We start from the raw sequence: 15485 nt of genomic DNA on the forward strand, positions 1-15485 counted from the left end.
AACCTGCCACCTGCACAGCCTTGCCCACAGTCACCAAAACAGCAGACCCGGAGACATGCACACCACACACCACATGTGCAGCCACCACCACCACCACCTCATGCAGCACACCCACCTCACTTGCAGACACCACCACAACATCCATCCACATGTCCTGTTTGTCCTCTCCCACCCTGTCTGCCCCCCCTCCAGAGACACACACGCTCGAACTCAGACCCCCAACAGCTATCCAACTCACACATGCACACTGTCCATGCACCTGCGCCCAAGTACAGCGCACCTCCTTCTCATACAACCACTCCCTCTACCTCCACACCCATCCCTCCACCCACATCCTGCCCCATTGTCCCTAAGAAACTTTTCCTTGCCTGCCTTGACCTCAGACATCCAAGGCAAAGGAGGCCCTTCAAACATCCAAGGCCAAGGAGGCCCCCCAGACATCCAAGGCCAAGGAGGCTCCCCAGGCATCCAAGGACAAGGAGGCCCCACAGAAATCCCTGGACAAGGAGGCCCCAACAAGATCCCTGGACAAGGAGGCCACAACAAAATTCCTGGACAAGGAGGCCACAACAAAATCCCTGAGGAGGCCCCACTCGAAACCATGGCGAAGGAGCCCCCACTCGAAATCGTGGCCAGGGAGCAGCATCCAGAACCAGAGGCCAAGGAGCAGCATCCTGAACCAGAGGCCAAGGGGTACCATCAATAACCAGTGGTCAGGAAGCCCCCTCCTCAACATGAGGGCAGGAAGCCCCCTCCTGAACCAGTGGGCAGGAAACCCCCTCCTCAACCTGTGGGCATGAAGCCCCCTCCTGAACCAGTGGGCAGGTAGCCCCCTCCTCAACCTGTGGGCAGGAAGCCCCCTCCTGAACCAGTAGGCAGGAAGCACCCTCCTCAACCTGTGGGCAGGAAGTCCCCTCCAGAACCACCGGGCAGGAAGCTCCCTCCCCGACCTGTGGGCAGGAAGCCCCCTCCCCAACCTGTGGGCAGGAAGCCCCCTCTAGAACCAGTGGGCAGGAAGACCCTTCCTCAACATGTGGGCAGGAAGCCCCCTCCAGAACCAGCGGGGTAGTAGCCCTCACAATGAGATGCAAATTACACCCACCCCACCTGCCCCCTGAGGTGCCTGCCCACTTTCAACATGATGCCACTGAACAGTGGAGTCCCGATGTTGTCAGGAGTCAAGTTGGGGCTTGTCTTCCGCCTGCCTGTAGGTGGCTACCGCTGTGTTCGGTGTTCGACCCGCGCTGCAGGTTGGCGTGGTACATTGGTTTTCTATGGAAGGGATCACCACCATGGTCATAATTTGACGGTCATTACCGCCAGCCTGTTGACGGAGATACCGCCACGTTAACCCTGGAAGTCAGAATGCCGCCAGGGTCATAATGACCAACTTAATCCCTTAAGGACAACAACCTGGGCAAGACATTTTGGCATCAATGTGCTCACTAACAATTAAGTAAACGAGGGAGGGGTATGGCCCGCTTACTGGTGTGGCCTACCCAGAGTTGGATGGGCACTTGAGGGCAACACAGCAGCCACAAGGGGGTGAGTACAGTGTGTTTGTCAACCATCTCTGTTGCCTGGCATTGGATTTGGGTGCAGGGTACTAGTCAGTGGATGCCCCAAAATGACAGTTCAGACATTGCTGCGTGGTCCAGCTCAGGTTAACGGGGTGGAAAGCATGTATTAGATAGCTAGGTAGGTGGCTTCTCATCTCAGACAGGGCTTAGCTGATCCCATTAAGTAGACGGAAACGTGACATTGCTAGCATTGACAATATTTGGTGATAATAGATGGATTTGCTGAAGGGGAATTGTTGAATCTTAACATCCATTATGTGTTAAATAGGCATGTACACCTGCTCTGAGTGCCTGACTGCATGTGACCAGGAACCCTGCCTTTTATTTTGCTAATGGTGTCATAATTATCTAGCATGTGCACAGAGACTGAGGCCAAGGCCTGTCCCTGACAATTTGAGATCAAGAACCTGTTCTTGGGCATGTAGGAAGGTGCACCAAACAAGCCCTCATATCAGGCAATGGTCTACTGTCCTTCCCATGATTATGTAGCATAACATGTTATTCACTTCATACCATGTTTTGTGAATTTGTAGTGTGACCGGATGGCTTATCTGTGACAATGAGAAGGCAGTCTACAGATCCCTCTGTCCTCTGTATCTCTTTCATGCGAAATTCAGAAAATTGTATTGACATTCTGTATGTCGTGTGTTTGTATGTTCAATGCCTTTGTAGCATGGCACCAGCTGAAGGGTGAGTATAGCTTCCCACAGTTGCTGGGCTGGAAAGAGCCCTGTGCGCATGTGTGCTTGGCCAGACCGAGACTGCCGGCCAAACACACATGCGCTCTGATGGGGAGTGCTAAGCACTCTCCCTCATGGCTCGTCACCCCCGTGGCTCCTCTCCTTCCCCCAAAAAAGATAGTAAAAAAAAGTTTATTATCGTTTTTGGGGAAAAGGTTTGCAGCTGCCGCTGCCGGCAGGGTGATGACATTCCTCCGCCCTTATGGAGGAGCCTCCCCTGCACTGAAAGTATTCGCTAATGCACTGGCCTTGGTGATAGACCCAAAAGTTTCATAATTGATGATCATATATTCATCTTAGGTTGGGTTAGTAGTCAGGTCCCCTTCCAAAAGACCATTTACTGGCAGGAAGCCAATCTCCCTCAGTTTCTCTAGGAAATCTATCCTATGTTTATCAGCTTTATAATGCTGTGGGAACAGAGCTACCAAGCTGTTCCATTAAAGGGAGTGGCCAGAAAATTACTCTCCCTTTAGTTTGATCCATACTTGAATGTCATTGGGTGAGCAAAGCAAACACGCCCTACTCATTCTTGAAGAGGTCCCATCATGCCACCTTATATGCATCTATCTCTCCATCCTTTAAGCCTGTCATCCATTTTTCTATGCTTCCATCATCCATCCTTTCATCATTCCATCCACCTTTTCATCATTAGACTTTTTTCCATCCTTCCACTCACACTTCTAACCATTCATCCAGCCATCCATTCTTTTTTCATCCATCCATCCATCCACCACATATTGACCCAAACTTTATCATTTCATCCATTCTTTTCTTCACCTTCCTATGCAAACATTGCTTATCCATCCATCCATCCTTTCACCCTTACAACCTTCCTTTCTTCCTTTTGACGCTTCTTTCTTGTCATAGTTTCTTCCATTTTCATATGTCCTTCCTTTCACTCTTCCTTTCTCCCCCTCTCTTTTTCTGATTCGCATGTTTTTTCTCATCACTTCTCACCCTGGGCCTCCTGCTCTATGATTTTCCCTTTATCTTGAGAGTTACAGACAGAATTGACTCATAGATAACTAATCAGAATTTCTAGTGTCATGACCACCACGATTTAGTTGCTAATACTGGGCTTCACTATACCCCTATGTACCATACTCCAGTCAAGTCAGTATTTCTATTCAGATCCAATATAGAGAGGGGCACTTAAGCATTAAAATCTCCCTCAATTAAAGTGCAACAAACTTGCTCTTTTTCAATTGTACTCATGATTAATTTACAAATTATTGTCCACATTAGGTGAATTGTCACTCTGGAGGAAAATGCACGTTAAATAATAGCATTATGTCACCTGGCATGGGACGTCAAGACACTGGACAGCAATACTAGGCTGACATAAGACCGCATAAGTCCAAGAATATTTCACTGATAGTAAATTAGCTATATCAACACCTTCATGTCTTTCTTTGAATATTTGGTGGCTTAAAAATTACAGAATAGTTATTGATCATTCTGCCTTCTTTCCACATATAGGCATCCTTCTTAGACTTCAGCTCAGCTCTGTGCTTCCTTACACCCTTTGTTCTTACAATCCAAGTCTCCCAGACCTTGCTGAATTGTAACTTACAGAAACACAGATAATGATTGTACATACTGCAGGCCTGTGAAAGTCTATTGAAGTGTTATTCTGTTGAAGGTCTTGTGCTGGTCCACCAGTGTGATGGCAGGGGCTGAATTATGGGACAGAGTTATGTGTTGCTTGCTGCCAGCCCTTTCTATGTGTGATGGTGGTTAGATGGATCAATGAACAGGAGTGTAGGGATAGTGTTTCTTCTGTTATCCGCTTATCCTATTTTAAAGTTATGCTTTCAGAGGCGTGCCTATCTCTGAGCCTCAAGGCCCTCTCAGCTTTTGCAGTTAAGTTACCCTTTACATATGTTACTTTCAGCATTTCCTTTATTCTTTGAATTAAGGGCACATACCTTCAGCTAAATTCCATCCCCAACATTTGTGGGTAGGCCCCAAAGGCTTAAGTTTCCAACACCACTTATTTGCCCTTTATTGTATTTTTTCGTGCATGATTGTGTGTCCACTCCATAGACATGGCTAGCATGCTAGTTGATTAGTTACTGACTGCTCCATAGACCTGACCAGTATGCTGGACATATTTATTACCTCAACCTGACATTACTTTGAACCACACCTTTCGTACTTCAGGTCCAACACAGATATTTTTCCTATGAGTGCATGCAAATCCAGGAATACATTGTACCTATTCATACACTGGTGAATCTAGCCCTCTATTCCTAGCAAGTTTGGAGAGGAGATGCAAATCCAAGTTATTACAAGATAAGGAATTGGTTATGGTTGATGTACTGGCCAGACCAATGTAGTGGCCCAAGTGATTTAATAATCGTGGTCAATGTAATAGTAGGTTAAAGTAATGGTAGCTTGATACAATGGTCAGGTCGGTCAAATGATTATGCGCTATGTATTAGCCAAACTGATACAAAGTAGTAGCCATAGTCGATATAATAAACAAGTCAATGTATTGGTCATTTGACTTAGTGTTTTTGAGGTGGTGGGGCTGTGCCCACCTGACGTCTATACATGGTGAATTGATCTAGTGGTCATGGTCAGTGGACTAAACAGGTTGATATAATAGTCTGCTCAAAGCAATTGTGAGTAGATGTAGTGGTTTCAATAGTAGGGATGGCCCCACCTTACTATTGGCTAGCCCCTCCATATTTGTAGCCACCCACTGATCAACACTGCTGTTCTGCACATATTCCCCCATTGACTGATATTGCCAAAAATTACCCTATCACCTTTGTATCATTTAACAATATTTTCTTTCTCTCTTTTCTTTGTACATCACCCAAATATTATTTTATCCTTCTGGCCCTATTTCACAAATGAATCAACACTCACTATAAACATTATCTTGGAAAATAAAGATTCATATGGAGATGTGCATATTGCAGCATCAGTTCTTTTATGGAAAAAGCTCTCCACTAAAGTAGATGTCTGGTACAGTCTTAATATCTTTTTTCTCGCTTGTAGTTTTTTAGGTTGAGCCTAGACAGCACTTGCGCTTTCGCTTAGTGACCTGTTGTGTATGGTTTGTGGAGTTCAACTCTGCCCATTTCTCCTCATTTTTTCTCATTTGTCTAGGTAAGTGTTCTTTCAAAATCCTGCTCGCTAATGGTTAATCCTTTTTCAATGTCCCACGTCGTTGTCATTTGTATCCTCACACTTAGCAGCGCCTAACATCCATATCTTCACGCTGTCGTCTTTTTGTGTTGTTGTTCTGGAACTCCTTTTTTTTGTTCACTCTCTGTGCTTCAGGATCTGGTACGTTGTTCCTGCTCCAGTGTGGTATGACATCTGGTTTACAAATTGTGCACTGTGGCTGTGGCTTCGCCTATTGCAGAAACATTCAGGAAATGCTATGGTGAAATTGGACCAGGTTCATGGTGTCTGTGTCTTTTTCCATATTGTGCGTGGCGGCTTTATGTCCGTTGTGTTTGACACCAAATTTAGATTTGTGTTGGTGTTTATTGTCCTACAATGAAAATAATCAACTTCTATTGTTAAACTTTCACTTCAGAGATGCTCTTCATTGAAATTGGACCACTTTCACAGTCTTTTTCCATATTGTGCGAGGAAGCAACAGCTTAATGTATGTTTAAGAACAATTAAGGAAATGCTATAGTGAAATTAGGCCACGTTCACATTGTGTGTTTTTCCATATTGTGCGTGGTGGCGGAGGTGCCTTTATGTCCATTTTGTTTTATTTTTTACACCAACTTTAAATTTGTGTTGGTGTTTTTTCGTTATTTCATTAGTTTTGTTATTATTAACCAAATGGTTATTTCTGTTTTTGTTTTGTAAGGAGCTTTTAGTGTTCCGTGTTTGTTGGCATCAAATTATGTTTTTCTTGTTGTTTATTGTGTGAGGCAGCTTATTTAGTTGTTTTTTGATTGGCCAGTTCATTTTTGCATGCTTACTGCTTCACGACCACTGCGTTTTTTTCTCGTAACTTACTCTAGCTTTGTGTTACTCTTTTGTGAGGTGCTTTTATTGTTCCATTTTTGTTAGCGTAAAAATGTGTGCATTATTCTGTTTGCTTAAACGCCATAGGTTATTGGGCAGCAGCGCACTTTGGAAACTTCTTCCTGCTTATGCAGACAATTGCCACCCTGCATTCACTGAACCTTGACAACACTCCCTTGTACTCTGACAAAACTGCAATACTGGGGGTGCCCCTCCCCACATGCTATCTTCTCCCCTGCCACTATTAACACATATATATTCTTTGTAATCCTCTCTGACCTGTACACACATCAACATGGCCACGCGTACTTACATCGCAGTACATCATATGTAAATGATATCTTTTCATTTCCACACTTACTTTTGGTGCTGACACTTTTGTTTTTTGCACTGGAAATATTCTGAGGGGCCCCTCGTCCTATTGACTTGCAGTTTTCCATTATTATAGTCTGTGAGCTGACCTGTGTAGTGTTCTTTCGGGTCCCAGCAACAACTTTTTAAAGAAGTAAACTAATAGATCCTTTAATATAGCAAACTCAAACTTAATAACATTTACTCTAGTTAACTTTTTTTTTCTTTGTTTGAAAGGAAAATCAGTTAAGAAACTGCAGATGCTAGTTTATTGCTGTGGAATTTTACTTTGATATTTGGGTGTTATTGTTTTGGCTTAGTAGGCCGTTTAACATGCTGTGATTAAGTTGAACGTACTTTATTGCTTGGTGCCTCTCCAGATCCCAAATGCAGCTTGTACCCTCGATAAGAATCTTTACTGGCCGTTTAATGGCGCATTAAATTGGGTCATATATTTAGGCAGCCTCCTTTTAAAACAAAGTCTGTAGTTCTTCAACCCAGGCCCGGCTTTATGACTGGTGGCACCCTGTGCGACAGTTTATTGTGGGGCCCCCCACCCCATGACCTCCTCCTCGGTTTCACTCACTACCACCTGGCAAATGTGCCCCTCATCTCTTCATCACTCCCCTTTTACGCACATTCATGTGTTTCAAAGCATTTGAAAAGGCTGGCTTTACTAATCCACTCAGTTAGCCACATAAAATATAGGGGCATATTTAAGAGCCCCTAGTACCTTTCTAACGCCACATTAGTGTCATTAGGGGTGAGCGCAAAGCGCTCCGTCCCTCTTATAATCTCCCTTTAGAGGGGGTTTTAACCACGCCCATGTTACGTCAGTCACTTACATTGGTTGGTGGGCTTGCCTTTTAAAATCCGCTTGTTTTCATTCGTGAAAGGCATGCATATGTCATGCCTTTTCCAGTGTTTATCCCTCCTCGAGAGCACCGGCAAACTACAGGAAACCTACGAGGCTCTATGTTTTCTGTATGGTTTCTGGACTACTTTTTCTCTTCACTCCGCAGCGTAATCGTGCTGTGTTTTACACAGCGCTATCACTCTCGTTTTTTTGTTTTACATTTTATGTGGCAAGAAAAATCCAATTAGGCGTTTACAATGCTAATAGCTCTAACTCAACGTAACGCGAGACCCAGTGCATTGCAAATGCTTGTTTTTTTTATTCTAATGTGGCGTTAGAAGGCCAAAAACACGGTGCCATACTCACAAAGTGGTGCAAACTTTGTATTCCTTTGTGCTACATTATGCCTGCCCCAGGCATAATGTATGCAAAGGTAGCATTCCCCGTTAGGGGGTGTCAAACAAAGGGCGCAAAGAAATCTGACAGATTTCTTTGCATCATTTTTTTCTGGCACTTTTAACACCTGCTCAGAGCCGGGCCTCCGGGTGCTTAACAGGATAAGCATCAACATTTTTTACGCTAATCCTGAAAAGCACCGGACTAGAGTCAAACATTCTGACACTAGTCCCTTAACCACCGCCATGTTGCGCCATATTTTAAATACAGCCTACACATGCTGGCCTTAGGGGAGCGTTAAGGGGCGCAAGAAAAGTGGTGGAGCACTGCGTGCAGCGCCACCTTTTTCAAATATGTCCCATTGGGGCACATTTAAGAGCCCCCTAGTGCCATTCTAAAGCCACATTAGTGTAATTTTTTTTATGCTAATGTGGCGTTAGAAAGCCGAAAACGCTGCACCATATCTACAAAGTGGCGCAATGCATGCATTGCGCCTCTTTGTAACCCTTTACGCTACATTATGCCTGCACCAGGCATAATGTATGCAAAGGGGGCATCCCCCAGTTAGAGGGGAACAAAAAAATGGCGCAAAGAAATCTGACAGATTTCTTTGTGTCATTTGTTTCCGACACTTTTAACCCCTGCTGAGAGCAGGCATTAAAAGGAAGCTTCTATTGGTTACAATGGGTCTCTGGGTGCTTTGCAGGATTCGCGTCAACATATTGTTATGCTAATCCTGAAAAGCACGGGAGTAGCATATAAAATTCTGAAGCTAGTCCTCTAACTACCGCCATGGTGCGCTGTATTTTTAATATGACACACACATGGCGGAGTTAGGGGGGGTGCTAATGGGCGCAGGAATAATGGCAGAGCACTGTGTGCAGCACCACTTTTTTCAAATATGCCCTATAGGGCAGTGCTTAATTTGTAAATAAAAAGGTGCCAGTGCCCAAAGCCCTCTTAAACATGCGGCTGCTGCAATTAATTGTGCGAACACGTAATACAGAGGAAGAGGAATCCTGAACCCATCTCGGGCCTCTTCAATCAATTTACAGGCACTCCCTGTCCCTTCAGCTCACTCTTGCGGATTTCTGCTTTTTCCTTTTTGTGACACTTTTTTGTCTTCTTCCATCTTTCCTATGTGTACCTTTATCTCGCAGTAAATGCGTGGGGCAGAAAAATCAGCGCAGGCCCTGAAAAATAAGTGCCGGTGCTCTGCACCGGAAACAACAAGAACAAATGAAACACTGGCATAGGGGCATATTTAGGATCCCCTAGTGCCATTCTAATGCCACATTCTTGTCATTTTTGTACACTAATGTGGCATTAGATGGCCAAAACCATGCATTGCACCACTTTGTAACCCTTTACGCTACATTATGCCCGTTAGGGGGGCCAAAAAAATGATGCAAAGAAATCTGTCAGATTTCTTTGCGTCATGTTTTTCCGGCACTTCTAATGCCTGCTCAGAGCAGGCAATAAAAGGAGGCTTCTATTGGTTACAATGGGCCTCTGGGTGCTTTGCAAGATTAGCGTGAAAAATAATCCTGCAAAGCGCCGGACTAGCGTAAAAAATTCTGACACTAGTCCCCTAACTACAGCCATGGCGCGCTGTATTTTAAATATGACGCACACATGATGGCGTTAGGGGGATGCTAAGGGGTGCAAGAAAAGTGGCGCTGCACTGTATGTAGTGCCACTTTTCTTAAATATACCTCATAGTGCTGTTTTTTTGCAGCAGGCATATTAAGCCTCTATGCTACTTTATGTTAAGTTAAAGCTGCATGAGGCAAAACTCCCATCTTTCTCTCTAGAAGGAACATTAATCACTAGAGGTATCTTGACATTTTAATCCTTTCTGGAAGGCTGAAAGCCCAAGGAACTTTTCAGCAAGTGCTTTTAAATAGCAAGCTTCGTAAGTAATGGCTAAACAGAGCGCCCCCCTGAGGTCAGCGCCCGGTGCAGTCGCACTGCCCAAAAGCCGGCCCTGCTTCAATCTTTCTAGGTTACGTGTCTCCATCCTGGCACCATGTGTAAACAAAAGGTGTTAGTCTGCCCCAATCTTTTACACAGTGGTGCCTTCAGGGACAAATAGGCCCTATAGCAACCTCATACTGTGTTATAACGAATGCCAACCCCAAAGCTCAAGGATGCTGCATACATGGCTCCTCTGTTCACTTTTGTAACTGTGCACCGTAGTGAATTACTAACTGGATACTTTTGCTATTTAATTGTGCATCTTATGCGTTATTCTTTACCCTATTATTTATACTCCCAGATATGCCTCAAGTATAACATTAGTGTGCGTCTGTGCGCGTGTTAATCTGTTTGTTTCAACTTGCCACGTTATGGTGCAGCAGTGCAGCAGCGCATCACACATTTCTTTTTGCTTTTTTTTTTATTCGGAAATTAGTTCAGTTGTTTATATGTTGCCATTTTTCTTTGCTTTGCTGATGCTTTTTACGGGAAGAACTTCAACAAAAGTTAGAAAACACAATACTTTACTAGGTTAAAAATTTGCCGTTTCCACAGTGTTTGTGCTTAACCCCTTGGCTGCTAGGCCTTTTACGCCTCAGGTGCCAGGCCTTTTTTTGGCTGTTTGGGGCAGTTCGTGCTTAGACCCTCATAACGTTTTAACCACATAAGCTACCCACACCAAATTTGCGTCCTTTTTTTCCAACATCCTAGGGATTCTACCCAGACTTTGTGGGTTCCCCTGAAGGAGACCAAGAAATAAGCCAAAATACAGTGAAAACTTTATTTTTTTCAGAAAAATGGGAAAAAGGGCTGGAGAAGAAGGATTGTGGTTTTCCCCCTGAAAATGGCATCAACAAATGGTTTGCAGTGCTAAAATCAACATCTTCCCAGTTGTCAGGAACTGGCAGACTTGAATCAGAAAACCCAATTTTTCAACACAATTTTTGCATTTTACTGGGACATACCCCATTTTTACTATTTTTGGTGCTTTCAGCCTCCTTCCAGTTAGTGACAGAAATGGGTGTGAAACTAATGCTGGATCCAGGAAAGCTAAACATTTCTGAAAAGTAGACACATTTCTGAATTCAGCAAGGGGTAATTTGTGTAGATCCTAAAAGGGTTCCCTACAGAAAATAACAGCTGAAAACAAATATTTAAATTGAGGTAAAAAAACAGCTATTTTCTCCACATTTTACTCTGTAACTTTTCCAGCGATGTCAGATTTTTTAAAGCAATATACCGTTACATCTGCTGGACTTTTCTGGTTGCGGGGATATATAGGGTTTGTAGGTTCATAAAGAACCTTAGGTACCTGGAGCCAATAAAAGAGCTGCACCTTGCAATGGGTTTTCATTCTTTACCAGGTATACAGCAATTCATTTGCTGAAATATAAAGAGTGAAAAATAGGTATCAAGAAAACCTTTGTATTTCCAAAATGGGCAGAAGATAAGGTGTTGAGAAGCAGTGGTTATTTGCACATCTCTGAATTCTGGAGTGCCCATACTAGCATGTGAATTACAGGGCATTTCTCAAATGGACGTCTTTTTTACACACTGTCTTACATTTGGAAGGAAAAAATGTAGAGAAAGACAAGGGGCAATAACACTTGTTCTACTTTTCTGTGTTCCCACAAGTCTCCCTTGCGTGGTAGGCCTAATGCTCGCGACAGGAAACGCAACATGGACACATCACATTTTTACATTGAAATCTGACGTGTTTTTGCAAAGTGCCTAGCTGTAGATTGTGGCCTCTAGCTCAGCCGGCACCTGGGGAAACCTACCAAGCCTGCACATTTTCTAACACTAAACACCTCACCTAGGGGAAATCCAAGATGGGGTGACTTGTGGGGCCCTCACTAGGTTCTGTTACCCAGAATCCTTTGCAAACCTCAACATTTGGCCCAATAAAACACTTTTTCCTCAAATTTCGGTGACAGAAAGTTCTGGAATCTGAGAGGAGCCACAAATTTCCTTCCACCCAGTGCTCCCCAAGTCTCCCGATAAAAATGGTACCTCACTTGTGTGGGTAGGCCTAGCGCCCGCAACAGGAAATGCCCCAAAACACAACATGGACACATCACATTTTCCCAAAGAAAACAGAACTGTTTTTTGCAAAGCGCCTAGCTGTGGATTTTGGCCTCTAGCTCAGCCGGCACCTAGGGAAACGTACTAAACCTGAGCATTTTTAAAAACTAGATACCTAGGGGAATCCAAGATGGGGTGACCTGTGGGGGCTTCCACCAGGTTCTGTTACCCAGAATCCTTTGCAAACCTCAAAATTGAGCCAAAAAACACTTTTTCCTCAGATTTCGGGGACAGAAAGTTCTGGAATCTGAGAGGAGTCACAAATGTCCTTCCACCCAGCGTTCCCCCAAGTCTCCCGATAGAAATAGTACCTCACTTGTGTGGGTAGGCCTAGCGCCCGTGACAGGAAATGCCCCAAAACACAACGTGGACACATCACATTTTCTGAAAGAAAACAGAGCTGCTTTTTACAAAGTGCCTAGCTGAGGATTTTGGCGTCTAGCTCAGCCTGCACCTAGGGAAACCTACCAAACCTGTGCATTTTTTAAAACTAGACACCCGAGGGAGTCCATGGAGGTGTGACTTGCGTGGATCCCCCAATGTTTTCCTACCCAGAATCCTCAGCAAACCTCAAATTTAGCTAAAAAAATCACATTTTTCCCACATTTCTGCTTGGGATCACCGCACCAGGACGAATTTGGCCCCATTTATTTGGGGTAGGGGTATGGCCATATCCCCACCCTCTTATTTTGATAAAAAAAAATCTTCCCTGGTCTCTGGTGGGTTTTATGCCCCCCTTGGGGGCAGATGGGCCTTCCAAAAATAGGCTGATCTGCCCCCAAAGGGGGCAGATGTGGCTGCCAGTAATGAGTAATGTGCCCCCATGGGAAGCGACCCTTGCCCAAGGGGCTGACCCCCCCAAACAAAACACACACATACAAACACCAATCCCTGGTGCCTAATAGAAATAGGCCAATCTTCCCCCATGGTGAGCAGAAATGGCCTAAAATAAATTTGACCCCTCCCCCCCCACCCAGGGTAGCAACTCTTTCCTAAGAGGTCGCTCCCCTTGCGTGAAATTGGTGCAAAAAACAAATCCCCGGTGGCTAGTGGTTTCTACCCTCCTTGAGGGCAGATCGGCCTAACAAAATAGGCTGATCTGCCCCCAAGGGGGGGGAAATAAATTTGCCCCAGGGGAACGACCCTTTCCTAAGGGATCGGTCCCCTTGCGTGAAATTGAGGCAAAAAAATAAAAATACATGGCGTCTAGTGGTTTCTGTCCCCCTTGGGGCCTAACAAAAATAGGCTGATCTGCCCCCAAAGGGGGGTGGAAATGGACTAAATACAATTTGCCCCCTAGGGGATCGACCCTTGCCTAAGGGGTCGCTCCCTATATATAAAAAACAAAAGTAAACATAAACAAAAATATATCCCTGGTGTCTAGTGGTTTCTGCCCCCCTAGGGGCAGATCGGCCTAATTATAATAGGCAGGGGGGGGGCAGAAAAGGCCTAAAAATATTTTGCCCCCCTGTGGAGCGGGCCTTTCCAAGGGGCCGCTCCCCTTATGCGCAAGTATAAAAAAGAAAATCTCTGGTGTCTAGTAGTTTCTAATAAAATACAATTTGCCCCCCAGGGGAGCAACCCTTGCCTAAGGGGTCGCTCCTCATACATAAAAACATAAAGTAAATAAAAAAATATATATCCCTGGTGTCTAGAGGTTTCTGCCCCCCATGGGGGCAGATCGGCCTAATTATAATAGGCCGATCTGCCCAGAGGGCGGCAGCAAACGCCTAAAAATATTTTACCCCCCTGGGGAGCGGCCCTTGCCCAAGGGGCCGCTCCCCTATGCGTAAGTATAAAAAAGAAAAATGTCCTGGTGTCTAGTGTTTCTGCCCCCGGAGGGGGCAGAAATGGCCTCAAAATAATTAGGCCCCCCCAGGGAGCGACACTTGCCTAAGGGGTCGCTCCCCACATATGTAAACAAAAAAATCAAAAAATCCCTGGTGTCTAGGGGGTCTCTGCCCCCCTCCCTCCCCCGGGGCAGATCGGCCTAATTATATTAGGCTTATCTGCTGATCTTCCCCTGGGGGGGCCGACATGGCTTACAAATAATTTCGCCCGCTGGGAAGCGGCCTATGCCCAAGGGGCCGCTCCCCTTATGAGTAAGTGTAAAAAAAAAAACCCTGGTGTCTAGTGGTCATTTCTGCTGCCCAATCGCATTGCGATCAGGCAGCAGAAATGCTTGCAAAGACATGAAAGTAAAGGAAAGGCCTTTCCTTTCATGCCTCTGCCTGCCCCCTCCTCCTGAGCAGAAGAGAAATTCTGAGCATTTCTCTTCCACATCGTGCTGGAGGCATGCTTCCAGCGTGATGGGAGGTGACCTCTGATGAGGTCAGCACGCGTTTGTGTGCTGACGTCATTAGATGTCACTGGGGGGGGTTGGGGTGGAATGGGAAGCGATTCCCCTTCCAGCCCTGCCCTGGAGAGGTGGTGGGGGGGAGGCCCTCAGGGGGAATGCCAGCGCTTCCCCCGAGGGCCTATACCGGGACGTAGTGGTTGAATCCGTGGCGCCTCAGCGCCGTGCCAACCGACGTAACCACTACGTCCTTGGCGGGTAAGGGGTTAAAATGTCAAAGTTTGCATGGCGTCGGCGGCACTTTATCTATGGCACATTTGTGAGGTGTATGGTATAAGGATTATTTAAAAAATATATATATATACTTTTCCAGGAAATGAAGTCAGCCTAGTGTCTCCTTTTAAAAGAGGGTAATATTTTTATTTGAAAATTATAGCCTGTAAAGGCTACTTTTTAACTTTAAAATGTATCCTTGAAGCTTCTAGGTAAATAAGTAGGAAGCGCTGTCCTAGGGCTAAAGAGGCTGCTTAAACGTCTTATGTTATTGTGTAGCAATACATCATGAGCAATGGCCCTTGCTTGTGCAGACACTGACAGATATGTACACTCACCGCCCTGTGTTCACTGTACCTTGACAACTCTCCCTTTAACTCTAATAAAAGTGCAATATTGGGGTGCCCCTCTTTTTACGTTTTTTATATAGCACGAACCTGAGTCAAAGTATTGGAGCACTTCACATGAGCACCAGTTATATTCCACAAGGACACATTCATTCTTGGTAGACACAGGGAGATAGAGTAATTCGCCCAGAATTACAGGATGTTGAGCCGACGCCAAATCTCAAACTCGGTTCCCCAGCTCCACAGTCAGCAGCTCGGGCTGTTAAATCACATCCTCTATCTTATACCCTGCCACTACTATCACATATGTTCATTTTTCAATTTTGTCCTGCCTGTACACATATCACCTTGAGCACTGCTTACACACATGGTAAAATGATGTTTCATAATCCTCTATACATTTCTATGATGGCACTTTCTTGTGGGTCTGTGCAGGAAATACACGAAGATGTTTCTCTTTTTAATCAGTTTTATTTTAGCATTGTTAATCAGTGTATATGCTGACCTGGTTCCTATTACTACTTCTATTTGCTTGTCGCCCAACCAGCAGCCTTTATCTGTACAACCAGGTTCGATTTGAGA

This window comes from Pleurodeles waltl, chromosome 10 (genome assembly GCF_031143425.1).
Source record: "Pleurodeles waltl isolate 20211129_DDA chromosome 10, aPleWal1.hap1.20221129, whole genome shotgun sequence".
Lineage (NCBI taxonomy): Eukaryota > Metazoa > Chordata > Amphibia > Caudata > Salamandridae > Pleurodeles > Pleurodeles waltl.